Here is a 27,484-nt window from a genome sequence, read left to right on the forward strand (position 1 = left end):
ATGGCTGCGCACGGTCGTGGCACCGGATCACCTTACGCCCTTTTTCTCACTGGAGAGGGCGCACGAGTCCCCTCAAGACTCCTGGCGCCGGGGAGGCCACCGCGAGTGGTGGTAGCGAAGTTAATGCACTATAGGGACAGAGACTACCTGCTCCGGAGAGCCAGAGAAGCTGGGCCCTTCGAGGTGGAAAATGGAGAGGTGACGCTGTTCCTCGACTTCACTTTGGAGGTCCAGCTGAAACGTGCCTCATTCTTGACTGTGAAGAAGACCCTCCGTGAGGCAGGAATCCAGTACTCACTCCGCAGCGGCCGGGGTGAACGGGCTGCTCGCACGGACCACAGAGGACGGAAAAGGCAGCGCAACAGCCACCAACGGAGCCAACCAAGGCCCAAAAAGAGCTGGCAAAAAAGGAGGCTCTTGTCGCGGCGGCCTCCGTGTGTGGGAGTGTGCCCTCGCCAGACAATAGTGCAAAGGACTCGGATAGGGCGTCTGTGTCCTCAGAGGAGGGCTCCAGCTATACCGGAGATGCTCCTAGGGTGACTCCCCAAACGGCTGATGACCTGGCCTAAATATCTCCCAACCCAGCCCCGGGGGAGCTAGGAACTTTGCTGAAGATGCCTCGACAACCTCGCAACCACCCCCTCTACTGGTTTCTCGACCACTCAAATCAGAATGGCGAGAACTCTAATTGACTTGTTGTTATTACTGCATTGTTGCAATGTTTGCTGGGCAACCTACAGTTTGAGAGGTGCTCTGGGGTTTGGGCGTTGGGGTTTACAACTTAGTTCTTTGATGGTGACACTGGGGTTACGAATTATCCGCATTAAGCTCAACGAGAGGGGGGAGGAGTCCTGGCGCTGGAGGGAAGGAGGGAATTGGTCTGTTTACCACACCCCGAAATGGCTAACTATTCCTTCCTGACTTGGAACATTAGGGGTATGGGTTCGCCCTCTAAGAAGCATCGGGTGCTCTCGTACTTGAGACGGAGGGGGTGCATGTCGCTCTATTGCAGGAAACTCATCTCACCGCTACTGAAATAGACAAACTGAGGCGTAGATGGAGGGGTCAGATCTTCACCACTAAATATTTAGCCTATGCCAGGGGAGCACTGGTGTGGATAAGGGCGGGGGTTCCTTTTGAAGTTAAATCCACCAATATTGACCAAGAGGGCAGATTTGTGATAGTGGGGGCCTCCTCCATGGAGTCCCAATTACCTTATGCAGTATATACGCCTCTAACCAGGAACAGATCCCCTTTTTGCAGCGACTGTCTGGTCATCTTACGCGTCAGTGTGGGGAAGAGCTGTTCATCGGAGGAGATTTTAATAGTGTAGTAGATGTGGACATGGACCCCTCCTCTCCGCCACTTAAGGGGGCAGTAACACATAAAATAGCCAATCACTCACGGGAATGGATGCTGGGTTGGGGACTGACTGATGCCTGGCGTGCTCAACATCCGACAGACAGGGACTATTCATATTACTCTAGCCTGCACCGATTACACACCAGGATATACAGGATTCTATGTTCCGCAAAGGTTGCACAGAATGTAAGTCACACTGAATACTTAGGGTGCACCCTGTCCGATCATAACCCCTTATTACTCATATGGAAGGCAACTGAGGACAGGCCCCCATCCCGTTATGGAGGTTACGACCAGCTGCCTTAGAGGATTAAGCATATCGAGAGACACTCCGTTCCTATCTCACAGACCATATCACTTTTAATACTTGGTCTGCGTCGTCAAGTGGCATAGAGTGGGAAACCCTTAAAGTGGCAGTGAGAGGCCACTGTATGAGTCAGACGGCCGGAATCCAGCGCACACTAGAAAGGGAACTGGTTGAGTTAGAAAAGATCATTCACGAAGAAGAAAAGAACAGTAATGGTACAGGAACAATGGGGGATAGACTAAAGGAGGCATGGTCTTCGCATTCCAGGAATTGAATAGCAGTTGAGGTTCCATAGCGCGCAGAGATATTGGGCCTCGGTGCAAGCAGAAGAGGGTAGATCTGGGAAAATGCTGGCGTGGCTGGTGAGGCCAGGAGGCGAGGGGACACCCATAGTGAATGTGCGAGATATGGAGGGGAAGCTTAAATGTACACCTGAAGAAGTTAATGGGGCCTTCCAAGAGTACTACACCTTTCTATACAGGCAACCAAATACGATGGGGTTAGAGCAGGTCCAGGCATATTTACACCCACTACCACCATCTACAATGACGGATAGCGATAGGGACAGTCTGGGGGGCCCGGTGACTCCAGAAGAGGTGCAGGACGCCATATCACAACTAGCGGCCGGGAAAACCCCAGGCACCGATGGTCTACCGATAGACTTCTATAAAAAGAACTCGACACTACTAGCTCCCAGACTGGTAGAGATATTCACAGAGGCATTCCAACAGGGCCTTCTTCCCAACTCAATAAGAGAGAGGTGCTAGTAGTCCCCCTGCCCAAGTGGGACACAGGCGAGCTCTCAGTGACTGACTTTCGCCCATTATCAATTCTAAATTGTGACTTTAAATTTCTCAGTAAACTCATGGCCAATCGGATCCTCCGCCATGTCCCCAGTCTAATACACCAAGACCAAAATGGATTTATTCCGGCACGGAACACCTCCTTGAATTTAAGACGCCTGTTTTCCATCTTGCACATGCCACACACTGAGAAACCTCCCGGGGCAACCCTCCTAGCAATAGACTTCGAGAAGGCATTCGACTTGCGGAGATGGGACTTTTTGCAGACAGTGATGCTCCGAATGAGACTGGGAACAAACTGGGTACGTTGGGTAGATCTGTTATATGCATCCCCTTTGGCAAGAGTGAAGACCGGAAGATCGGTCTCGGAAGCATACCCAGTTCATAGGGGCACTAGACAGGGATGTCCTCTGTCCCCACTATTATTTGCCCTAGCTATCGAACCCCTGGCCGACCGGCTCCGTTCAACTGGGTCGGGCAGAGGGGTAGAGTGGGGACAGACTGAAAATATAATCTCACTCTACGCAGACGATATCCTAATATATTTGAGGGGTGGTGAGACAGGATTACCCTGGGCATTGGAGGAATTGGACAACTTTGGAACCCTCTCGGGACTGCGTTTGAACAGAGGTAAGACCTTTGTCTTCCCACTGAGAACGGGCGGAAAGCGCCCATCAACATGCCCTGAGGATGTGGTGTGGGCTCCTCGCACCTTTAAATACCTGGGCATCCAAGTGTTCCATGACCTGAGAGACCTACACGAGGGTAACATAGGTAAGGCACTCTGCGCACTCCGGTCCTCGGTGAGATTTTGGAGATCCCTAAGACTGACCATATCAGCTAGGATTTCCCTGTCAAAGATGATTATGCTCCCATGCCTCCTTTACTTCTTTACCAACTTACCGGTAACGGTCGCCTCAACATGGTTCCACGAGTTAAACACGCTACTCAAAGATCTTCTATGGGATGGAGGCGGCAGGCGTGCCTCGCTTCCTGTCCTGTGAGGCTCACGGGGGCCTCAGTGTTCCGGATTTCGAATCTCATTACTTAGCCTGTCAGTTACAGTGGATTGCTAGATGGTTCGCAGGGGGAGGCCGTATAGATAGATACACAGTTAGCTGAGTGAAAGATGAAAACTGGATACTCATACATATGATTACCCGAGCGGGAACACGTAAAGAGGAAAGTATCCTGCTGAAAATTCCAATAGATTACTGGAAGCGATGTTCACGCCGAGTGGGAATAGGGGCAGCATACTCCCCGGCTCTTCCTTTGGAGTGGCTGGTACTCCACCCGTTGGACGGGTCAATGACTAGCGGTGGCCTGGGGACCTGAACGAGTAAAGGGGTGAAGACTCTCGTGACTTTTTCCAGAACGGATGAGAAAATGTACATAAAGTTAATCATACACCATAGCTGCTAGGCATCTGTTTATCTTCATTATGTTGCCATGTGCTCGACAAACCTCCTGAACTTTGATGATTGACCTTGTGCTCACAGCCTTGGGCTGCAATCTGCTTATCACTGCCATATTACTTTTTCCAATTACAGTTCAGAGAATTGTTGTGCTTAATCAGTAACTGCCAGAACAAGTTTGTACAGGTCGTTGCCACCTCCTGCCAGCTGCATCTGTACCTTCTCCCACCACACGTGTATCCCTGAAATATTCTGAAGGCCATAGCAGAGGAGCTTGAATGCGCTAGGGGTGGAGTTGTCCTCTGACTAAGCAGTTTTGTGTGTATATAAGGTTGGGTGCCCCAGAGTGAAGGGGCAGCCTCCGTAGGATAGTCACTTGACTGTCCTAGGACTCTGTATTAGCTCAAGCTATAATCCATGTAATGAACTTCTCTTTATTCCTCCAGTTGGTGACTCCGTCTGATTTGTGAACTCCCTGCTAAACTGACCCTGAGGACAAGGGTGTCCCTCCACCGCTGGGAAGAGGACCCTGGGTGGGGGTCTAATCTTTCCTGGTCCCTCAGTTGGCGCCCGAACAGGGACTTGAGTCAGGCATCCAGGGGACCGACCAGGTGACGGAGGACTCACGATTGGATTTCCAAGGCAGGCACCCCACACCAGATTCTGAGCTTCGTTCTTTGTCGTGGACCTGCGGATCTCCACTGTGTGTCTTCCAGCCGGCTCGACTTCTCCTGGCGCTGTCTGAATTCAGGTCTCTGTTTTCCGTGAACTACTGGAGTCCCCAACTGTTGGACTATAACAGAAGTGTCAGGTAAGGACGGGAATTGAAAGATTCCTGTCTAAAAATAGATCTGTGAGTATTGTACGGTTTCTATCGCTCTTTGCAAAGATCGATGTCAGTGGTAAGACTGACCTCAGTTGTCATTTAAGTATATAGGAAGCAAAAGGCATATTTGCCACTCATTTGGTGTATTCAAACCACAGGTGTAAGAATTTTTTTTTAAAAAATACTGGAAGAATACCAGTGTTCAGTTGTTTTAGGAAATTGTGTTGTTGTCTTTGCAGTACGGACTCCCGTCTGGAGGAAACATGCCCGCTCCTCCGGCCGGGACTCCAAATCATGATATATATATGTTAAATATGGCAGAGGTCCGATTATCTGGTCTGATATATGGAGAAAAAGAACCAAAGGTAGTTCTGATTTGCAATGGCCTATTCATGGGACATTTGATAAAGATAAATTAGACTATTTACAGGAACGTTTGTTTGTAACAAAAAGTAGACCAGGGATGTTTGATTCACTACGGACTTGGCAGAAAGAAGCAGACCAAAGACGTAGGAAGGCAGAGAAAGAATTATAGAGACATAAGACCAGGACTGTGACTGAAAAGGTATATGACTCTGACGTAGCTGAACATCAACAGAAAATTTTAGAACATGACCGAAGGCTTCACTTACAAACTGATAAGTGTTACCCTTCCAGGACAGTAGTGGATAAGCCACAAGAGGAAGACCCCCTTTTAAACGATATGTTAGATAAACCCCCGTTATATACTCCACCAATATATCCTACACTACATCCTCAACCTGCACCAGGTGACCCTATTGTGCCACCCCCGGTTGGATCTCAGGCGAGTGCTCCGCGACCCACCACCAGCCCTCCTGTCACCAGACCTATAGAGGATACACCCCGCCCGACTGTACCCACCCCTTGACTGGCCCCCGTTTGGCCCACCCCTGACTCCTGTTCAGACACCACACATACCCCCCCATCCCATGACCCCGCGAAAGCGCACCCTGCGCGGACACTTGTTCTCTAATTCACAAGAGGAAGATGTCATTGAAGAAATGACACGGAGGTGGATGACTAATTGGAATGACTATGGGGTCAGGGACATTGTCCACACTATGAAACAATGGGATAGTTTAGTTCAGTTACATGAAGCCACCCTTATGTGCAACATTATAATACAAGAATATGAGGATGATGGTTCCTCAGCTCCAGCGGGACTGATGGACCTCCGAAAACGCGCCTTTACTGGACTGCTGTTTGGTTCTGGTCTACATGATTATGTTGTTACTCTCCTCGCATATAGGGACCGCCTGTGGATGTGTACTCCTTCTGTAAAGGCATCCATGTTTCCCAAGAGAGAGGTTCCGCCGGTTTGGCGAGAACCGGTGACGGATGACGCTGGCCAAGTTATTACCGCAGGGCATTTTCAACAAATGTGGGTACACACCCCATGGAAAAGATCTGAAACATATACCCTAAAAGCCGCCTTACCTGACCCCCGTAAGAACCCTGCAGAATATTATAAAGAATTGCAACAAATTCTTGAATCCTGTACTATGACGTTGTCCGATATTGACATGTTAATGGCAGCAGTAGTCCCGCAGGAAGTATGGTCAAAAGTACGGAGGCACGACCATGCTGAACTAGGGGGCACGTGGGACCAATTACAAGCAGCAGAAAGGGACAGGGTTGGGGGAGCGAAACCAGACCCACTTATATTGGCTCTCCCTGTGCGTATTTTGGATTTAATGAAGACCATACTTGCACCACACAGGATAAATTGGGATAAATTGGCCGCCTGTAAACAGAAAAAGGACAAGGGTGTTTCAGACTTTTATAAAAGGTTTGAGGGTGTCTTTTCTGATTACAGCGGCAAAGACATGACTACTGAAGGGGGGATAAGACTCTTTGTTGACAAATTTGTGGACAATTTATTACCAGACATAAAGGGATAATTGAAATTGTGTGAAAGTACGTGGCCAGTCTCTACTGCCACTGGAATACTGACAATGGCACAATATTATGAGAACAAGGAGATAGAAGAACAAGAAAAGAATGAGAAAAAAACGAAGGAGTTGAAAACGAAGGTGTTATTTCAGCAGGCCTACCCTCAGCCCCGTCAACAGCAGTCCAGATCAAGGTCACAAGGACCTCCCAATGACAGAAGGCAGTCCCAACGCCCTCCCCGTTCTTCCCTCTCCTACAATCAGTGCGCCTATTGCAAGCAGGAGGGCCACTGGAAGAATGACTGCCCCAATAAGGACAACTCTACAGGCCGTCCCATGCCCCCACTGCGACAGGACAACAGACCACGCAGTAGGTCTGGTCTTGCAGACAGACCCCGCCAGCAGGCCTCTCCGCGGTCCCACAGTACCCCCCACCCGAATTATTTTGATGCTTCATCCCAGCGTCAATATTTTAATGATGATTATGATGCGTATGAAGGTCAGGGGTCCTCCTTTGACTAGGACAGCCTTCGACAGAGGGGGGTGGGACCAGTTTCTATTCCTGTTAGGCAGAATGGCCCTCACATTGAGGTACAATTAGACGGTACTTCACATGATTTTTTGGTAGACACTGGGGCCACCAAAAGGTCTGTTAAACGGGAAGAGGTCCAAGGTGTCCATCTGTCTGGCAATATTAACGTCTCTATGGGTTTTTCTGGTGTTCCGGTGGCTAACCCCATCTCCCAGCCGCTGCATGTTGCTATAGGTCCTTACACTATTAGCTCCCCTCTCATTCTTACTTCGTCCTGTATTGAGAATTTATTGGGTTTGGACTTATGAAAGAAATTGTACGCCACCATTTATTGCTCTCCGGATGGAGTTCATGTCACTCTAGGTCCAAATATTTCCCCGTCACAATTTTCGTTAAAACCACTTCCACCCGAACTTCGAGATTTGCCAGACATTTCATGGGCCACACATAAGGACGATGTTGGATGTCTGGACATACCACTGAATGTCATACGCTTGAAAGCCAATGCCAAATTGCCTCGACTTCCCCAATACAAATTATCCCAACACATTTAACAACAACTCAAAAATATTGTGACCCAGTTGATTGATTTGGGTGTCATTGAAGAAACGCGTGGTAATGATTGTAACAGTCCTGTCCTTCCTGTTCATAAAAAATTATCTGATGGCACCGCGTCTCCAGGACTCCGATTTGTTATTGATTTACGGGCGGTCAATAAGATTGTAATACCCCAGTTCCCTGTTGTTCCTGACATTACGACATTATTAACAATGATACCTGCCTCCGCTACTTGGTTCTCTGTTATCGATCTTAAGAATGCATTCTTTAGCATTCCCATTCATTCAGATAGTAGACACATCTTTGGGTTTTCACTGGGTGGTCGCAGTTTCCGGTTCTGTCGCGCTCCACAAGGCTATACTGAATCGCCTAGCATTTTTAGCCAGGCCCTCAAGGGTCAATTAGATGCCCTTGTTTTTCCTTGCTCCTCGACGCTGGTTCAATATGTGGATGACCTTTTAATAGCATCCACTTCAGAACAAAATTGTGAAACAGATACTGTAGCCTTATTGAAACATCTTGCACACCATCACCATAAGGTCTCCCTCTCCAAATTGCAATATTGTAGACAGGAGGTTATATACCTAGGACACCTCCTGTCTAAGGAGGGACATGCGTTAACGGCTGAGAGAATACAAGATATATGAGACATACCGGTTCCAAGGACACAGAGAGACGTTAGGGCCTTTATAGGTATTACCTCCTTCTGTCGTCAATGGATTCCTAATTATTCTCTTTTGATAAAACCATTTTTGCATCTCACCCACAAAGATTGTCCTGAAAAGATTGAATGGAATGAAGATTTTCAGTTTGGTTTTGATGAATTGAAAAATACACTCTGCACAGCACCTGTACTGGGTACACCTGATTATCGTAAAGATTTTCAGTTATATGTGAGCGAGAGAAATGGATGTTCTCTATCAGTGTTAACCCAGGAGCATGGCGGCAAACAACGCCCCTGTGCTTATTTTTCGGCCCTACTGGATCCAGTGGCCCGTGCACTCCCGAGCTGTCTACGGGCAGTAGCCGCTGCAGTGGTCGCAGTGCGCCAGTCGGCCGGGATAGTCATGGATTCACCCGCACCCTGTTGGTCCCACACACTGTTGACGCATTATTGAACAAAACAAAAACACAGCATCTTAATAATGCACGATTAACTACTTATGAACTGACACTTTTAGCTAGTTATATAACATTAAAAAGGTGTAACAAGCTCAATCCTGCCACTTTATTGCCAATTACTGAAAAAACTGAAGATTCTTATGATGACATACATGACTGCATTCTCCGGACGGAGGATGAAACAAAAGGGAGAGTGGACTTACAGGACACTCCACTGAGAGACCCTGATGGCATATTATACGTAGATGGCTCATGCATCAAGCTACCTGATGGCACTACCTCTGCAGCCTATGCAGTTACAACAGCTACCATGTTAGTTGAAACAGCTAGAATGCCACACAACTCTGCTCAGGCCGCAGAATTAATAGCTCTAACACGAGCCTGTGAGTTAAGTAAAGGACTTAATGTGAATGTTTACACGGACAGTCAGTATGCATTTGGCGTAGCACACAATTTTGGTCGCTTGTGGGCAGAACGAGGATTCCTCACTTCACATGGGACACGTATTCAACATGGGACCCTTATAACTAACTTACTTTCTGCCCTGGCGTTGCCCAAAACAATGGATATCATGAAGTGTAGTGCACACAAAAAGGTGACAGATGAAACTGGACAGGGCAACGCCATAGCCGATCAGACAGCAAAAGATACAGCGTATGCAAAGACAGGACACATGTATGTGGTAGATAGTACAGAGAAGGTTCGTCCCCATGAAATATTTGGGAACACGGTAGAGAGTGTCAGGAAGATACAGGATGAGGCAACTGAACAGGAGAGAAAGGAATGGGAAGAATGGAAGGCCAAGTTAGATGAAAATACGCTGTGCTGGACAGATCTGTCACAGAGGGAAAGATGGATGTTACCCGATACATTCGTTCTGCCAGTAGTGACTATGGCCCATGGTCCTGCACACGTTAGTGCAAAAAGTATTTGTGATTTGCTTGATCCGGTTTGGTCTAATAAAAATATCAGAAGAGTAGCTGACCAACTGGTTCAATCCTGCATGATTTGTTTACAACATAACATAGGGAAGGGTGCCTCAGTCCCTGCTGGGCATTTTTCACTACCAACGTATCCCTTTGAAGTACTACTAATGGATTATATTGAGATGGAAAGGTGTAACAACTTGAAATATGTCTTAGTTGTGGTATGTATGTTTAGTAAGAGGGTAGAAGCCTACCCTACTAAAGATAATACTGCCCTTACCACCGCAAAGGTACTTCTGAAGGAGTTCTTCTCACGGTTTCGGGTCCCAAGGTGTGTCTGGTCAGATAATGGGAGTCATTTTGTAGGGCAGGTGATGAAAAGGGTGTGTGAAGGGTTGGGCCTCCGCCAGAAGTTTCATGCAGCTAACCAACCCCAGTCAGCAGGACTAGTTGAAAAATATAATGGCACACTTAAATTGAAGATGTCAAAGATATGCGCAGAACGCGGTATACGGTGGCCGGACGCGTTGCCCCTGGCTTTAATATCTGTCAGGATGACGCCTCACTCTAGATCAGGGTTGTCACCCCATGAGATAGTGATGGGAAGGCCAGCAAATGTCTGGGGGGTCCCTCGACCTCACAAGTACTCAGAACTAGAACATCCTGTTTTGATGGACTATTTAAATGAACTCACTAATTCTTTGCGTTCTATTCACCAACAGGTGCGTGAAGCACTTCCATCTGTATCCTCTGATCCAGGCCACAAGATACTACCTGGAGACTGGGTCCTCACAAAGAATTTCCAGCGGAAAAAGAGTCTTAAACCTCGATGGAAAGGTCTGCGACAGGTCCTCCTTGCTACTCGAACAGCAGTTAAAGTCGAGGGAGCTAAGAATTGGATACATGCATCCCACTGTAAGAAAGTACCCCTACTCGTACCCTCTGATGAAATAAAAAGTGGTGACCACCCGACGACTGAGGACCATTTCAGAAACACTACGCGGAGTGATAAAAAACAGAACGACAGTGTGCTGCAGGAGGTTCCCTCAGATTTTGGTCACACTGAACAATTGTTTCCTGACCATACCATACCACAGTCCACAAGATACAATTTCCGCCCACGAAAATAAGAAAATTAACAATGAACTGATTGCTTGTCCCCTGTATTAAGTCTGACGATAGCTGCAGGGCCATGATTTTGACTGTCGGGGTGGACCAGAGTGTGTCAATAGGACTGCTGGAATCACCCCACAGTGAAGCAACCACCAGTCACGGGTAGCACCTAGGTTGAACTGAACTGCTAGTGGGACAAGCAATAAAGAGAAATGGATGTTATAGAAGAAGACAAGAGGAAAAAGAAGAAAATAAGTAATTTAAAAATACTATTGGGCCCACGTATCGCTTGTCTCACCATACCAATACTCTTTTTGGTACTTCTGTCCTGCATTGGGTGGGTAATACATGATTCTGACTCAGAGGTCTCACCAACTACGCCACTGCCTCCAGAACACAGCCATGTTTCCTTACCACCCCATGAGGAAGGACGACGTAAGGAATATGAAAACAATACCTTCATATCTATGTTACATCAACATCAGCTGGCTGTAAATAGAACAAATTGTTGGATATGTGGCTTGCTACCGAGTTCCGTGCAAAGAAGGTTGCCATATATTTAATTCCCTTTTTTTTTGATGGCTCCTGCAGCGCCCAGTATGAACTATCAGCCATTTGGGCTACCTAAATGGATGTTACTAATTCCGGACTATAGTCACCCACCTATACAGGTTATGCTGGCCCACTGGAACGAGAGTTTATGGAACAAATGAAGAAAAGTCAGAATATGCTGACCGACGAAATAGGTCTACTGACATATATTTTTTATCCTTTAATACCAGACCCCGGATTGGCCGAAGATTTTTTGTAACACAGGTCAAGGCTCCACTTTGTTTTCAGAAAAGTGGTAATAGAAGTGTAGGTGCCAGTAACTGTAATGCTACAGTAATGTTGAATGGAACTAATTGGCCTACTATGATACCATCGCGAAACTCGTATTTTGTTTGTGGTAATAATGCCTACACCTCCTTAGTACCCACCTGGACTGGCACGTGTTACATTGCTTGGTTACTACCACCAACTTACACAGCTGGCCCTCAACACCACAGGACTCGGAGAGGGGTAATATCTGCAGAAGATACCTCAGCACAAGAAGCATTGGACTACTTTAAAGGAGTCCTTCCATTTTGGGGCCCTATGATGAACAGTAGGGATATCAGACATCTCACACGAGTTGTGGAAGCAGCAATAAATGAAACAGCAGGAGCTCTGAGTAACATCACTGCAGAACACACTGCTGACCGCCTTGTTACTCTTCAAAATAGAATGGTTCTTGACATTATCTTGGCAGACTGTGGTGGAGTTTGTACTTTGATCAGATCGAGCTGCTGCATTTATATACCAGACAATGCCCCTTCAGTGTATAAAGCTATTCAAAGGTTGCACATGATAGCTTCCACAATACACCAAGACAAAGGAACATGGTCCTTGACCGACTGGTTTTGGGGCTTGATTTCTCAATGGGGTTGGAAGATACTAATATTCCTTTTTGTGCTTGCTGCTGTATTCCTCACCTGTTGTCTTTGTGTACAGTGCCTACCTGCTTTGTGCAGTTGCTGTATGGCATCCCTTGCCCCCTGGCCTGCTCGCCCTCCTCAACACACGAGTATGCTGTCCCTTGAGCAGGAGATAAAATACCTTATGTCCATTAACATAGACACTGAATGACGTTCAAACTTGCCTCACAATGGCAAAAGGAGGGATTGAGAAAATGTACATAAAGTTAATCATACACCATAGCTGCTAGGCATCTGTTTATCTTTATTATGTTGCCATGTGCTCGACAAACCTCCTGAATTTTGATGATTGACCTTGTGCTCGCAGCCTTGGGCTGCAATCTGCTTATCGCTGCCATATTACTTTTTCCAATTACAGTTCCGAGAATTGTCGTGCTTAATCAGTAACTGCCAGAACAAGTTTGTACAGGTCGTTGCCACCTCCTGCCAGCTGCATCTGTACCTTCTCCCTCCACACGTGTATCCCTGAAATATTCTGAAGGCCGTAGAGGACCTTGAATGCGCTAGGGGTGTAGCTGTCCTCTGACTAAGCAGTTTTGTGTGTATATAAGGTTGGGTGCCCCAGAGTGAAGGGGCAGCCTCCGTAGGATAGTCACTTGACTGTCCTGGGACTCTGTATTAGCTTGAGCTATAATCCATGTAATGAACTTCTCTTTATTCCTCCAGTTGGTGACTCCGTCTGATTTGTGAACTCCCTGCTAAACTGACCTTGAGGACAAGGGTGTCCCTCCACCGCTGGGAAGGAGACCCTGGGTGGGGGTCTAATCTTTCCTGGTTCCTCACGGAGTATTGAGATCATTCACAGACTTAACTGAAAGGAATAACGTACCGACTGGGCAGTTCTTATCTTATCAGCATCTGACTCACCGTATCAAGACACACTGGGGTACGATTAATGCAGAACCGGAGACACACAACATCTTGCATCTCCTCCTGACCCTGGGCGAGGATACCCACCTGGTCACTAAGTTGTACAGGACCCAGAATGAGTGCACACTGACCCCCCTTCAGTCGTTACGAGAGAGGTGGGAAAAGACACTAGAGAGTACCCTGACAGAGGCAGAGTGGAAGAGAGTCCTTGCATGTCCTAGGAAAGTATCTAGTAACACACGATTGAGGTACATACAATTTAATTACTTGCATAGAACGTATCTCACACCGCATAGGCTAAACATTATCTATGGGGGCGACTCCAGAACATGTACTAGATGCAATGAGCCGGATGCAGACCTGGACATGGCTCTGCCCGGCAATCTGGCGGTCCTGGGAGGAGGTCTTGCGTGAACTGGAGAAACCGTTGGGAGTCAGATTGGCGCAGACCCCATCGCTGTGCCTGCTGGATCTCCGTTCGGGACTAGCGGTGGGGACTGTAGCTGCCCGATTCTTAGATTTGGCATTAGCACTTTACAGGAGACAAATTACGCTGGGATGGTAATCTCCCGGATGCCCCCCATTAGAGGTATGGCATCGCGAAGTCACGAGGTGGGCTAGAGACGAGCTGCAGGTCCTGGGACATGAAAAAATGAAGGGGCTGCGCCAGAAACCCATCGCCCCCCTATGGGAGGAAATCTTAGAAAGGTGGGAACACCGAGATAGCGGAGAAGAAATGCACCAGGATTAGCCAGGATGCCCACTAGCTAGGAACGGTAGAGCCGACACTTACACTAAAACGCAACACTGACTGCTGACAAACAGTTCGAGGATCTCCCACGCCAAGTAAAAAGTGGTCGAGGGAGGCAGTACTCGCCTGGTGTAGTTCACCTTGTCCCGGACTGGCCAAGACGACACCTCAGCGCACCCACCCACTAGATAAAAAGTAATCCCCCAACAGGTACAAATTAAAGTGAGTGAGACACAGGAGGTCTGCACTCACAGGGCACTCGGACTTAGCTCCACCCTAAAACCGACACTTACCCCATGTTAATCACCATCATGTATATAGTTCCACAGGAAACTGGTTAAGAAGTTATATAAACTGAAAGCACGCAAGAATAAATACTGTTTAGTCATTTTACAGATGTTTTAAACAAATCGGAACAGTATAACATCTAATGGAAATATCTGATGCTTTCAATTGTGTACTTTCTATTTGTATTGTCAATGTACGAGAATAAAATGTTAATAAAGTATCTTAAAAAAAAAAAAAAGTTACTCAAAGAATAGGCTGTATGTCAGAATAACGACGACAGTAATATGACCCGGCATGAGAATTATGGTTTAAATGTTATTTACAGAAATATAGCTCCATTGACTGTATATTTCCGTTATTGACTCCAATGGGGCTATATTTTCATAAACAATGTTGAACGAACAATACACTTGTGAGGCAATATTTAGGCCATGACATTCTGGTAACGTGCCTGAATGGAGTTAGAGCCTACACCGAAGTGTTCACCACTATTAAGCAATGAATGACTGAGAGACACCGGAGCTTTAATATTTTTCAAACTGAGTTCCTGCTCATCAGTTCATCGGCTAGAGCACTAAAGCCTCACTATTTAATGTTGGGTTACAATAAAAAGCTGGTAAAAAGATGTGATCGCTCTTTTTTGGATGAGTATTTATGAAAGAAAGCCAGATTGAACAATCATACAATTATCATCTTCATATCTTAGAAAGATGCACCATCTTTGTATTGGGAGAGGATCAACCATTCTGTGAGCCTTTAATGGTGCTACAATGCTATAATGGCAATGCCTAGGAGGAAGGAAGTTCACAGGTCAATGTCAGCAAATTGCAAAGTCTGTAAAACATTACAGTGGGAACAGTTCATTGTTCAGCTAAGAAAGCCAGTATCTTTCATGCCTCACAGGACTTCCTCTGGCTCCTGGTTGCCACCTGAATCACATTTAAGAACAGCACACAAAACAGTGGTAAAGCCTCTCCTTATTTAAAACAAAGCCTGATTTCTGAATGACATCAGAGATCAATCAGTGAGTATCTGTTGGTGTCTAACAAGATCACAAGAAAAAGGGCTTGGGGAAAATCCATCCAGACTATCGGTGCTCTTTGTGGAACTCTTTACCGACAGCTGGTACCATCTGGGATGGCATAAAGACCCATTTGAGTAATTTCCTTCCAATCTTGCATTAACATCTAGACCCCATAGTGATTTATGTTCTCTATTAATTTATTAAATATTTAAAAAAAAATTTTTTATTTTTCTTATTACTTTTATAGTGCTACAGCTATTGTTAAACTGGGTATTCTGCTGCTTAACTAAACAAAACTCTGACAAAGAGAAGTATATAGAAATCCGAATTTAGGAAATCCCTCAATCCTTAAATGCCTTGAGTTTCTTCATATCTTCAGGTGACTGAATGTACTCCTAATGTCTGGTGGTGCAGCATTCAAAGCATTGGAGGAAAGCACAGAAAAGAAACGTCCTTCACTTCTGGTCTTGATAAACTGTTGAATGTTGAGTAAGCAGTGAGAATAGGACCTAGGTTTCCCTGCAGGAGAAGGAGGAGCAAGATTTTGAATAAACCCAGGTCCAGCAGACGTAGACATGACATGCCATAAACAAAGCCTTGAAAAGATTACACCAATGCCGGCCTTACCGCTGGTGGCACCCTGTTTGACAATGCTTGTTGGCCCACCCCCAGTGACCACCTCTGCCGCTGATTCCCTTTCTACCACCCTTTAATAGTGCCCTCATGTCTCCATAACCACCTCTCTCAGATGCATTTAATTAGTTTTGTCACACAACTCATTTCGGTGTAGGGTGTCAGAGCACTTAACATCGTAGACACATTACACTGAGACAATCAATTGTAAGGGTGTAAATCGGTGTATAAGAAATGTTAGATAAGATAGAGCACTAAAAGTTGTAGGGGACACGTGTCATCCATACTGGTAGGCTGTATGGTTAAAGAGTGCTTAGTCTAGAGAAGCACAAACTCAGAATTTAATATGTACTTTCATGGTTGGGGTTCTCTTTAATAATGAGAACTGATTTATACCCAAATGAACCCTTTTTGCAACATTAGGATAATAAAGAACTCGGGAACAATATAATAACACTCTAATCTACACCTTGAGGAATGCATGCAGTTCTTTGATGATAGTAGGTTACTATTCTATATTAGGATTTTAAGTTATAAACTGTAAGCAACAAAAGGGCCTCTGTTAGAAATGGGGTTTCTGGTTGGCTAGGGTATGCACCTCAGCCAGCAGAACCTACCCACTCTAGTCAGAGCAAGAGAGTTACACGTCCAAGATAACCCCTGCTCACCCCCTTGGTAGCTTGGCACGAGCAGTCAGGCCTATCCCAGAGGCAATGTGTAAAGCATTTGCACAACACACACAACACACGTCAGGCACTATCTCCACCACAAAGGAAGCACAACACGAGATTATATAAAAATATACTGTATTGTACACATCGTAATTATTAGACCAAACATCACATATCAGTACTATTCTGCTACCTTACCAGTTGTCAGAACGTTCCACATCAGTTACTCTGCAAACTAGCAGTAGTCACATATAACACACAGGTTACTCAATATTCTGCAACATAAGCAGTAGTCAGGAAACACGGTTTTACACCACAACACTTGTCATAAGAATATCATAAATGCCCATAGTAGGAACATTAGAAAACATATGGCAAGTCATCAAAACATATTAGTATGTTATGCCCATGATAGGAACACATTCATACCTATATAATGCATCAAACACAGGTAGGCAATATATGAATTCAAGTCTGTAGAAAGAACTCTGAATTAAGTATACAGTTCCTAGTAGGGAATACCTGATTTTCTGATGGGGCACTTCTAATGCCTAGAAAATGAGAAAATGGGGCCCCGGTGCTCCTCTGTGCAAAAACGGGGGCCTCCCTTATCCTTGGGCCAGAGGTGGGCGGCACGCACCTCCTCTCTTTTATGGACGGGCCCCTCTGGGGACCCTTGATCACTGGGGGCACCCAGGCCTCAACTGGCCCTCCATAGGGGGGCCAACATCCTCGAGGTAATGGGAGAGGAGGGGGGTGCCATGCACCCCCCCCCCGATTTTGTAAGGGGCCCCTCCAGGTGCCCATGATCTCCTAGGGTCTCCCCCGGGCCTGTCCTGGCCCTCCGCTGTGGGGGAGACCACCAATGCCAATATTGGCCCGCACGGGGCCACACCAGGAAGTCTGGGGTGTCGGGGAAGCAGGGGGAGCCTTCAGTGAGGCTTCCCTTCCCCCTGCCCGGCAGAAGTCATCCAGAAAGGGGACTGGTGGGGCAAGGGAGCCTCCGAAGAGGCTTCCTTCCCTGCCCACCGGCTCCCACAGTACTCGGCGGCCCGTCCGGCCGTCGGGAAGGGGGCAGGCACCAAAGTCGGTGCCTGCCAGTGCCCCTGAGGCGCTTCAGAGAGCAAGCTTCACCCCGGGGGTACGACAGGAGCGCTCGTGCTCCATGTGTACTGTAAAAGGATTCTTCTGGTGCCCCAGGGACACGGAACAGCACGCTCACTCACGCTCAGGGCAGCAACGTCCCCCGGGCAGTAGCGGTGATTTCTTCGTGCAACAAAGAAATAGCGCTTTTAACAGCGTGAAACACCAGCAAGGGGGAGCGCTTCTAAGCACTGAGAAAATCCCCTAAAGGAGCGCTTTCCCAAGCGCTTAGCTCCTGAGCACGGTGAAGCACCCCTCGTGCTTCAGGGTCAATGCAGGGGTCAGGGGCCACAGCACCCTGCCCCTCAGGAGCAAAGTTGTAAGAAAAGGCCCAAAGGTGGAGGGCCCAAAAACAGGCCAGCACAAGGAGTATGCAGCAAGTGAAAAGTCCTCTTCAGTGACCAAGCAGGTCACAGGTCAGCACAGCAGCAGTAGTCCATGGCAGTTCCTGTCCTTCCAGCATTTCTGTGTCCAGTTCAAAGATGATTAAGAGTCTCCAAACTGTGGGGAACATTCCACTGTACTTGTACTCAGTCCTTACAATGTTTTGCAATGGTAGGGAGAGGAGGCTCCAGCCAGTTACAACTGGTTCTGGGAGTGCCCCCTCTCTCCATTAGCACAGGCTCCAAACATCAGTGGGGGGATAACAACCCTATTGTGTGAGGCCAGGACGCAGCCTTTACAAATGTAGGTGTGCCCCGCCTCTCTCTTCTCTCAGCCCAGGAAGACTATTCAGTATGCAGATGCACCTATGTGACACCTCCACCCTCCCTGTGTACAGGCTGTTTAAAAAGTATGCACAAAGCCACAAATGTCAGTCTGCCCAGATGTGGATTGGAGTGAAGCTGCAAAACACCAGAGTCATTAGCACAGATAAATGCGCACTTTCTAAAAGTGGAATTTCTGTAATAGTAATAAAAAATACACCTACACCAGTAAGCAGCATTTATTACCACCATCATAACCATACCAAACACCGCTACGCTACCCCTCATAAATCAGACAATATACCTTATACATAAGGTAGGGCATTTCTAATGCAATCCTATGAGAAGGCAGCACTCACAGCAGTGAGACACCAAGTTAGGCTGTTTGTCACTACCAGGACTGGCCACGCAACCTGGCACATGTCCTGCCTTCTACATACATGGCACCCTGCCCATAGGGCTAGCTTGGGCGTACCTTAGGGGTGACTTACATGTAGTAAAAGGGGAGTTCTGGGCCTGGCAAGTACATTTAGATGCCAGGTCCCTGTGGCAGAAAACTGTGCACACAGGCCCTTCGCTAGCAGGCCTGAGACAGGTTTGAAAGCCTACTTCAGTGGGTGGCACAAGCAGCGCTGCAGGCCCACTAGTAGTATTTAATTTACAGGCTCTGGGTATAGAGATACCACTGTACAAGGGACTCACAAGTAAATTAAATATGCCAATTAGGTGTAAGCCAATCATGACAACTTTAGATGGGAGAGCACTTGCACTCTAGCACTGGTCAGCAGTGATAAAGTGCTCAGAGTCCTAGAGCCAACAGCGAGAGGTCAGAAAAACCAGGAGGAAGGAGGCAAAAAGACTGGGGATGACTCTGCATAAGGAAAAAAGTCCAACAGACTCTCTGATAAAAGCAGTAATCCACTGACCTATTTGCATGATATGCACTTTGTTTCATGTTCTTTGCAGGAGGCATATTAACCCCCTCCTCTACCTCAAAACTTCCACTAGAGAAAACTCTGAACTCTCTCCAGACAGAAGATGAATCACTAGAGTTATCTTGTTTTCTTTATTGTTGCTTGAAAATTGCAAGGAACGCTGCAGCAGGGGCTTTTAAAACTATAATATACTTGTGAATAAAGTGCCCTTTCCCAAAGTCAGCACCGGGTCGGGTGCGGGTGCACAGGTCGCACTGTCCTAAGCCGACCCTGCATCACACATCATAAAATGCAGCACATTTAAGGCTGAAAGATAAAAAGACGGTTGTATGATTGAACTACGCATGTTTGAACAATGGATGCCTTAACAGCGCGGTAGGAACTACAAATGTATTGTTTCCACGCATGCCTTTACCACTCATGCCTTTACAATGAATTCCATTGTAAAAGCATGCTTAGTAAAGGCATGTGTGGAAACGCATGTGACACAGCATGCGTGGTTCTGTCATGCAATCCCCCACCAGCCCTGAGGCCCAAAACTACCACCACTCTTAACACCCAAACTACCCTGATGAACCTTTAAAAAAACAATTTTAACGCCGCCCCCACCCCTATTAACTAAAGAACCCTGACCCACCCGCCCTGAATCCTAAAAAAAAAAACCTAACCTGACCCCCACCCCATAAAAGTAAACTACCCGACACCCCACTACCTGCCCTGAGCCTTAAAAAACCTATCTCAACTGCCCGACCCCTGCCCCTAAAAAGTAAACTACCCCGACTCCCCACCCGCTCTGAGCCCTAATAAAAAAACCTACCCCAACCCCTCCACCCCTAAAAATTAAACACCCCACCTGTCCTGAGCCCTAAAACCTTCCCCCTAAAAAGTAAACGTCCTCGACCCCCACCCACCCTAAGCCCTAAGTAAAACTATCCCAACCCCCTACCCAAGTCCCAAAGAAACTAAATTACCCCGACCCCCTCACCCTGATCCCTAAAAAAAAATACCCCTGCCCCTAAAAACTAAAGTACCCCGACACTCTCCACCAACCCTAAGCCCTAAATTCACCCTACTGCTAAAAACTACCTCCCAACCCTTCCCCAACCCCACTTACCTCACTGCATCCTCTCCCGATCCTTCTTCCTCTTCTCTCTTTCCATCCTTCTTTAAACCTTCTCACATCCATTTAAAAATAAACTACCCCACCTCCACCCTAAGTCCTAAATAAATAAAATACCCAACCCCCCTACTCCTGCCCATATAAAATAAATAGCCCAACCCCTCCATCCTAAGCTCTTAAAAAAAATACCCAAACCCCCACCCCAGCCCCTTAAAAAAAAAGAAATAGCCCATCACAAACCTCCCGCCGACCCCATTCCCGTAATCCCCCCCTGCCCCAGACTCACTTACCTCACATCCTCCGTGTCCTCTCCCGAACAATGCATGTTTTTTTCTGTGCCTTAACTACGCATAGGCGTAGTTCAGCACATGCGTGGTTAAGGCACAGAAAAAGCCATGTGTTGTTAAGGTCAGTGTGGTTATGCATGCTTGGGAAACATCTGCATTCTTAAGGACACGTTGTTAAGGACGTTTCCCTAAAAATAAATATGTCTTTTACTTAAGACTAGCATGAGCCTGGCAGTCAAATGCCATATGACTTGAAGTTTGTGAATCAAGTCAAGTGGTACTGGCAAAGTTTCAGGAGACCCAGCCGCTGCAGGAGGAACAGTATTTGGGGTTCAGGGAGGAACTCAAATCCATCAATACCACCCTGGTCACCATTGTAGGGGTGCTGAAGGAACTCGTGAACACCAGGAGGGACACTATGGCATCACAAGGGGCCCCTGACACTAGCCTGGAGCAGCGTAGATTTACATTAATCTAGCATTCAGGAAATGAAAGAATTAACAACAGTTTTCCTAAAATAAGGTTGCAAAGCCAATGTCTTTCTTAACATCTTATGTAGAAAGATGTATCTAGAAACCAGCTAATGTATATGTTCAGAAAAAACTGAGTGCTGAGCCCCTTAGTTAAAGTAGGCAGTTCAGCTCCCTAAGGCTCCAGCTAAATGCTCTAGAGCTCTTTTCTGGAATTCATAATGCACTGTAGCATGGCTGTGTGCTAATGCTGAAGGCTGGCCATACCTCCAGGATAGTGAAGGGTCACCCACAGTGCTTCAAAACAGTTTGACCAGCTGTCCATCATCTACACAGGAATATGCTCTTCATGGCTGTGATGAACCCTTTCCATCCTTTATGCATCACTGCTTTCATAGACTGAGTGGCATATTTACTAATCATTCATGCAACACAGGGCAGCAAGTAAAATTGCTGTGCTGCATTGCGTGAATGTGAAAGAGCATACATTCTCCATATGTACTGTGTGCTGCCTAGTGGCAACTCAGGCACCCTTTCAACATAGTGCATAGTTTAGTAGCTTTAGTAAATCTGGGAATGCGCCAAAATCCATGAGTAGATGCATTTGAAGGTCCATGCTTCACCCATGGAACACTTCCCAAATTTAAATGTAAAATAATGCAGTGCAAGCAGATGCATTGTGTTACATTTCTTTACAAAGCTAAGCAAGGTAACGCAAATCATGCCTTGCATGGCTTTGTAAATTCCAAAAAATCCATTGTGTTCTTCATGCAGAAGGGCGATACAAACTCTAAGTAAATCTAGGCCTAAGTCCTACATGGATATTGTTGGGGAATCTGCCAGTTAGTAACTCAGAAGTAGCCTGGTGCCAAATCAAACTTCTCTAGCATCCCCAAATAGTGGGGCCTATCTTCCCTGATGGGCCTGGGTCTATCAAAAGTCCTCATAGAGGAAGTTCTTTGTTTCTGCCTAACCCCTGTACAGTGCTACATACGGCCATCTCCTCACATCAGAACATTAAGCCTTTGTTTTATCTACGCAGGATTATGGAACCTCAAATTCCCTCTGTAATTGACAGGACATTTACACTGTCCAGAATGCTGTGGGTCACCTTTTGATGGCAACTAGCAGGTTGGTGTATTCTACATACCTCTTTAAGCAATGATATTTGGATTCCAGTGACAATGCATGTGCAGATCAAGGGTTTTTTCCTTCTCCATAAGTTCATCTATGGCAAGACTTCCATTTTCATTCTCAGAATATTGTCTCCTACCGACTAAATTCATCTCTAGATCAGAACCTACGCTATTTGATATCACATTCTGACCAAGAATGGAGATATGGCTATTTTTTAGGTTTTGACTCCCCCTGTTTCCTTTTGCAACCTCAGCAGCTTTCAGTGGCATAAAGTGCTCTACAGATAATATAAAGAAATATAATAAATAATATGGTTTCTGGACCTGATGGAAGACAATAAATACAGTTGTGATGTAGGATAATAGCTTATTTCTCCAAACTACTCTTGGAGGATGAGGAACGTGGGTGTGCTGTGGTACAAGTTAGCACCAAAAGCAGATATACTTCCCCAAGGCGGGTAGTTTTCATATACACATTGAGATCATGGCTAAACCTTAATATCTGCAAGGAATTGCATTGTACTGACTTACATATTATATGACTACTCAATTTGAATGCATGGTTTATATAGTGTCACTTTATAGTGTGACCTGTCAGGGAAGAGTTGAGGGTTCATGGATGTAGTACAGTGAGGTTTTTCAGTCATATCACTGTGAACTTGTGAGTGTACGAGGTAAAGAACACAGACATGAGAGAGATGTTTGCTCTGCAAATACTTACCATCTCATTCGTAATTGAGTGGGAGACTATTGTACTTGTTGTTCTTGGTTGATTTGTTGTAATGTTGTAATGCATACATGGGAAGTGTTGGTTGTATGTGAAGTTTAGGAGATGTGCTAGGATCATGATATGGTGATCATCTTGTCATGCATATGCAAAGTGTGCGGCAAAGAAGTGTAAGATAGATAGATGCATAGGCTACATACCACCTTTCTTTAAACTTACCTGGACAGGAGCAGGTCATCTATTTCAACTCAGACACTGTCCTGAATGCAAGACTGCTATCGATGATCTTTAGTCTTGCCAAGAGTGTTGGCCCTATGTTTTAGTCCTCAAAGGTGTGCTATGCTCACACCAACCGCAAGGGAAAGCTATCCTGCCCAATGAAACAAAGTGACTCACTGGTTTATGAGTAAGAGGGGTCGGTCGATAGACTTTCCTAGGGAGATCATAATAATCAGAAGAACACCAGGGATTGGGTCGGAAAAAGGAATCTGCAGGGTGGTGTCGTGATGATGTCGCAGTCGTACAAAGGTGCCACCCAGGCTCGCTGACGTCAGTTTCTTTTCACAGCGCAGAGCCATGAATAACACTGGAATTGGTGCGCCAGCGCTAAGGGCCTGAATGGGGAATTCCTGAGCCTAGAAATCAGTTTGCAAGTGGGAAGGATGGGTGGGTCAGTAAGGAATCTGCAACTAGAATATGTCTCTACGAGATAAATCATTACCAAAGGTAAGTAAATTGTTCATCTGACAGAGACTTCTAGTTGCCGATTCCTTACCTTAGAATAGATGCCCAAGCAATACCAGGTGGGCTGAGAATCAAAATCTTACTAAGAAGTCCTGCAGGACCGAATAGCCAAAGTAGCCGTCTCTGCGGACCTGACTGTCCAGGCAGTCATGTCTTGTGAACGTGTGCCAGGGGTCACAAGGGGCAAGCCAGGGGTTGCAGTAGCGACCCCTGGCAATCCCTAAATGACCTCCATGAGCACAATGAACTTTATTGCATTTTGCACCCTGTATGCCTATGGCAGAAACGTTTTCTGACCCCTATGAGAATACTTTGGGCAAGATGTATCAAAATCACATTTTGCATTCCCTAAATAGCGAATTTTAAGAAATCGCTCTTTAGGGAATGCAAAATGCTATGTAACAAAATAGTGGTTCTCTCATAGCGATTCCTACAGAATCGCAATCGCTCTTAGGGAATCACTATTAGGGTTTGCGACTCTATTCATTCCTACGCGCCTCAATGCCCGTAGGTGTGAATGGTTTTGCATTTCCTAATTTGAGATTTCCTATTAGGAAGCTGCAAATTAGGAAATGCAAAACCAAGCGTGCCGAGGGTCTAAGGCCCCCATTGATGCACCACCAAAAAAAAAGTGCACATGTAAATGCCCCTGGGGCATGTGTGCGCTACATGACACTTTAAAAATGAATTTTTAATGCATTTCTTAAAATTGCACATGGTTACAATCAGTTTGGAGTTCATATTAATAGCATTTCCTAAATGACCAATTCGCATTTAGGAAATTCTTATTACATGTGCATAGGGAAACGCAAATTGGAATGCCCCAATTGTGATTTCCTATTTAGGGGATTGTAAAGTGTGATTCCCTATTTGGAATCGCAATTTTAGCGAATTGCAAAACATTGTGATTCCCTAAAAATGGGACTTCAATGCCTTTCATACATTGTGAAAGGTTATTTTGCATTCACAAACGGTTAAATTTACCGATTTGCACCGTTTATGAATGCAAAATATTTTGATACTTCTGGCCCTAATTCTCATAGGGTGGCTTTTGAATTGCTGCAAAAACTAAAAAAGTTGGAGATGTGTGTTGCCATGGGAAACTTTGTAATCTCGCCCCGAGAATAAGAAAGAGATATCCTGAAGTATAAATCTCCCCATTTTGTTTGTTAACGTGGGTCCTGTAGGTTGGGGGAACTTTGTGCAGCATCCTCTCTGTATCTCAGATGTGTTATGCTCAGGACTGTTCTGTTTTATTCTTTGTAGTGTATTTATATTACATATTTTTATGGAATGTTTTATGAATGTTACTGTTTATTGGAATTGATGTTATATTGATTGAATGTTTTCTCTCTGTGTACTTTTATGGTCCTTACATTGTTGATGTATTCTTCTTTGCCAAACTAAGATTGAGTTACTGAGCTTTCTAATAGAATATTTGTTCGCTTTCCATTTCATACAACTTTATTAACTAACACACAGTTTAGTATGTTGGTGCTCCAGAGTAGCTTGCACTTACTTCTGCGCTGCTTGAGAGAGGAGAAAACAGAGACATGTTATGATTATTTGAACTAATTTTGTTTTATGTAATTTTCAAGATTACATTGACTGCAGATGAAAATGCTATTGACACATACTGCGATTATGTTATGAGTAGGTAGAAGCATTTTTGTTTTTGTTACAGTGTCAAAGCCAAAAGATTCTGGCTCATCCAGTGACTTCTTCAGACTGTTCCTTTTGGGCTTGTTCTGTTCTTCACTGCTAATGAACCTTGAAAAAATGCAGCAGCAAACTTCTTTATCCGTGGTGTCCTGCAATTATTGGGAAATTAAGCTCCTATTCTTGAAAACCATTGTTCAAAATGTACAGCAGAATGCATCAATCTTGGTGATGAAAGCTTTCTTTTGAGAAAAAAAATAACTGTGCTGCAAATTTGCATAAAATCCTGCTTTATCACCACTAACTGATAACTGTTTTTTAATTTGTGTTACAGCATCAAAATAGGGACCACACTGAAACCTCCATAGCTGTTGACCATGGACTCAATCACTATCTATAACGGGTGTTTGTTTGTTGGACTCAATAGGACGTTTACTGCAGATGTTCTAAATCTGGTGAATGAAAGCTTCAATGACTGCACCTCCTCTGTGAAGATCGTCGGGCAGCCCTGGATCTTGTATGAGCATCCACACTATGAGGGACGGTGTGTAGCCTTAGACGAGGGAGAATGCTTAAGGTTTGGTTCAGGAGACCAATCTAGTGTCTGCAAACATGCATGACAAGATGAGCTCTCACAGGGTCCAGAGTGGAGCATGGCTTCTGTATGAGGATGTAAACAGAGGTGGCAGGTGCATTGTAGCCAGGGCAGGTGAATATTTACCAGATTACTGCAATATCGGTTTTAATGATCAAGTCTCCCAAATGTATCCCCTGTTTGCTGGGACATGCTCTGTGACAGCCACAATTCTGTGAAACTAGAAAAAGGTACAGAGTGAAAGAAACGTTCAGATAGATCAGTACCTTTACACCAACAACATAAACGTAGATCAGTAGTTCACTACCAATTCTTCCAAAGAGTTTGAAAAATATATCTCCCATAGCTTCGAATTCAGCAATGAGACATCAATCAAGGTGGGGACATCCTTTACCTTGTAAGGAGTGGTCAATATTGAGGTAGATGTGTCCAACACCTTCACAGTGACAAAAGGTGAAACTGAGGCATTCACCACGAAGAAAAAACAGAGTTGAGCATTCTGAAGAAGGCCCCGCCACATACAAAACTGACTGTTAATTTCCTGTGCAAAGAAGTCACAATCTCAGTGCTGTTGGAGCTGAAAATCATCCGGGCCAATAAAACGTATGTCGAAACTGGAACATACCGATGTGAGTCTGGTACAGAAGCCTGCATTGATCTGCAGTCCCTTCCCATAAGTTGATCCAAGCGGGAGTCACACATTTTCTCCATAGTGGCCATATTCCAACATTGATTTGCTAATCTTTCACTGATTATAATTGTATTTTGCTGAAAACTGAGAACTTTGAGAATTACCCTTTCCTTTAAAGATGACATTTTCCCAGACTTTACTTCAAAAGTCAGTAATGGACAGAATGCACCTTCCTCTTACCCAACTCTTTTTAAAATCCCTTCAAGGGGTTTATTCTGTAGAGTAGCAACAAGCTGTAATTCCCTACCAGAATCTCCTCCAATTCCCTATCTGAATTGGGGACGGGGGGTCATTGCTGATTAGTCTACATACTGCCCCTTCGATGCAGAGAACCAGTGCCACACTCTAATGGGCCACCAGATCTATCAGAGGCCCAGTGAGGGAGTGTTCTCTGCATAACCCAAGCCAAACCTGTACTGTGGTTGGCAAAGGTTATATCTGCTGCTCTCCTCAGGTCATTAGAATACTCCATAGTGATGCAGGTCACTTACTGGCAATGCTTCAGTGGTGTGAGACTGGGTTTACTGCTGCATCGGTTTCTGTTAATTGCTGTGCCAATATCATCTGTCCACTGGGTGTCAATGCTGCAGCAATTCTGTTTCTTTCAGAACACGGGACAAGGTAACAATATGAACATCC

At 45.6% G+C, this 27,484-nt stretch overlaps 1 pseudogene; it reads left to right on the plus strand.

The window, feature by feature from the left end:
• LOC138246824 (epidermal differentiation-specific protein-like) lies at window positions 1-26,836 on the plus strand (annotated as a pseudogene).
• Window positions 26,837-27,484: the final 648 nt, after the last annotated feature.

Source organism: Pleurodeles waltl, chromosome 7 (assembly GCF_031143425.1).
Source record: "Pleurodeles waltl isolate 20211129_DDA chromosome 7, aPleWal1.hap1.20221129, whole genome shotgun sequence".
NCBI classification, from domain to species: Eukaryota; Metazoa; Chordata; class Amphibia; order Caudata; family Salamandridae; genus Pleurodeles; species Pleurodeles waltl.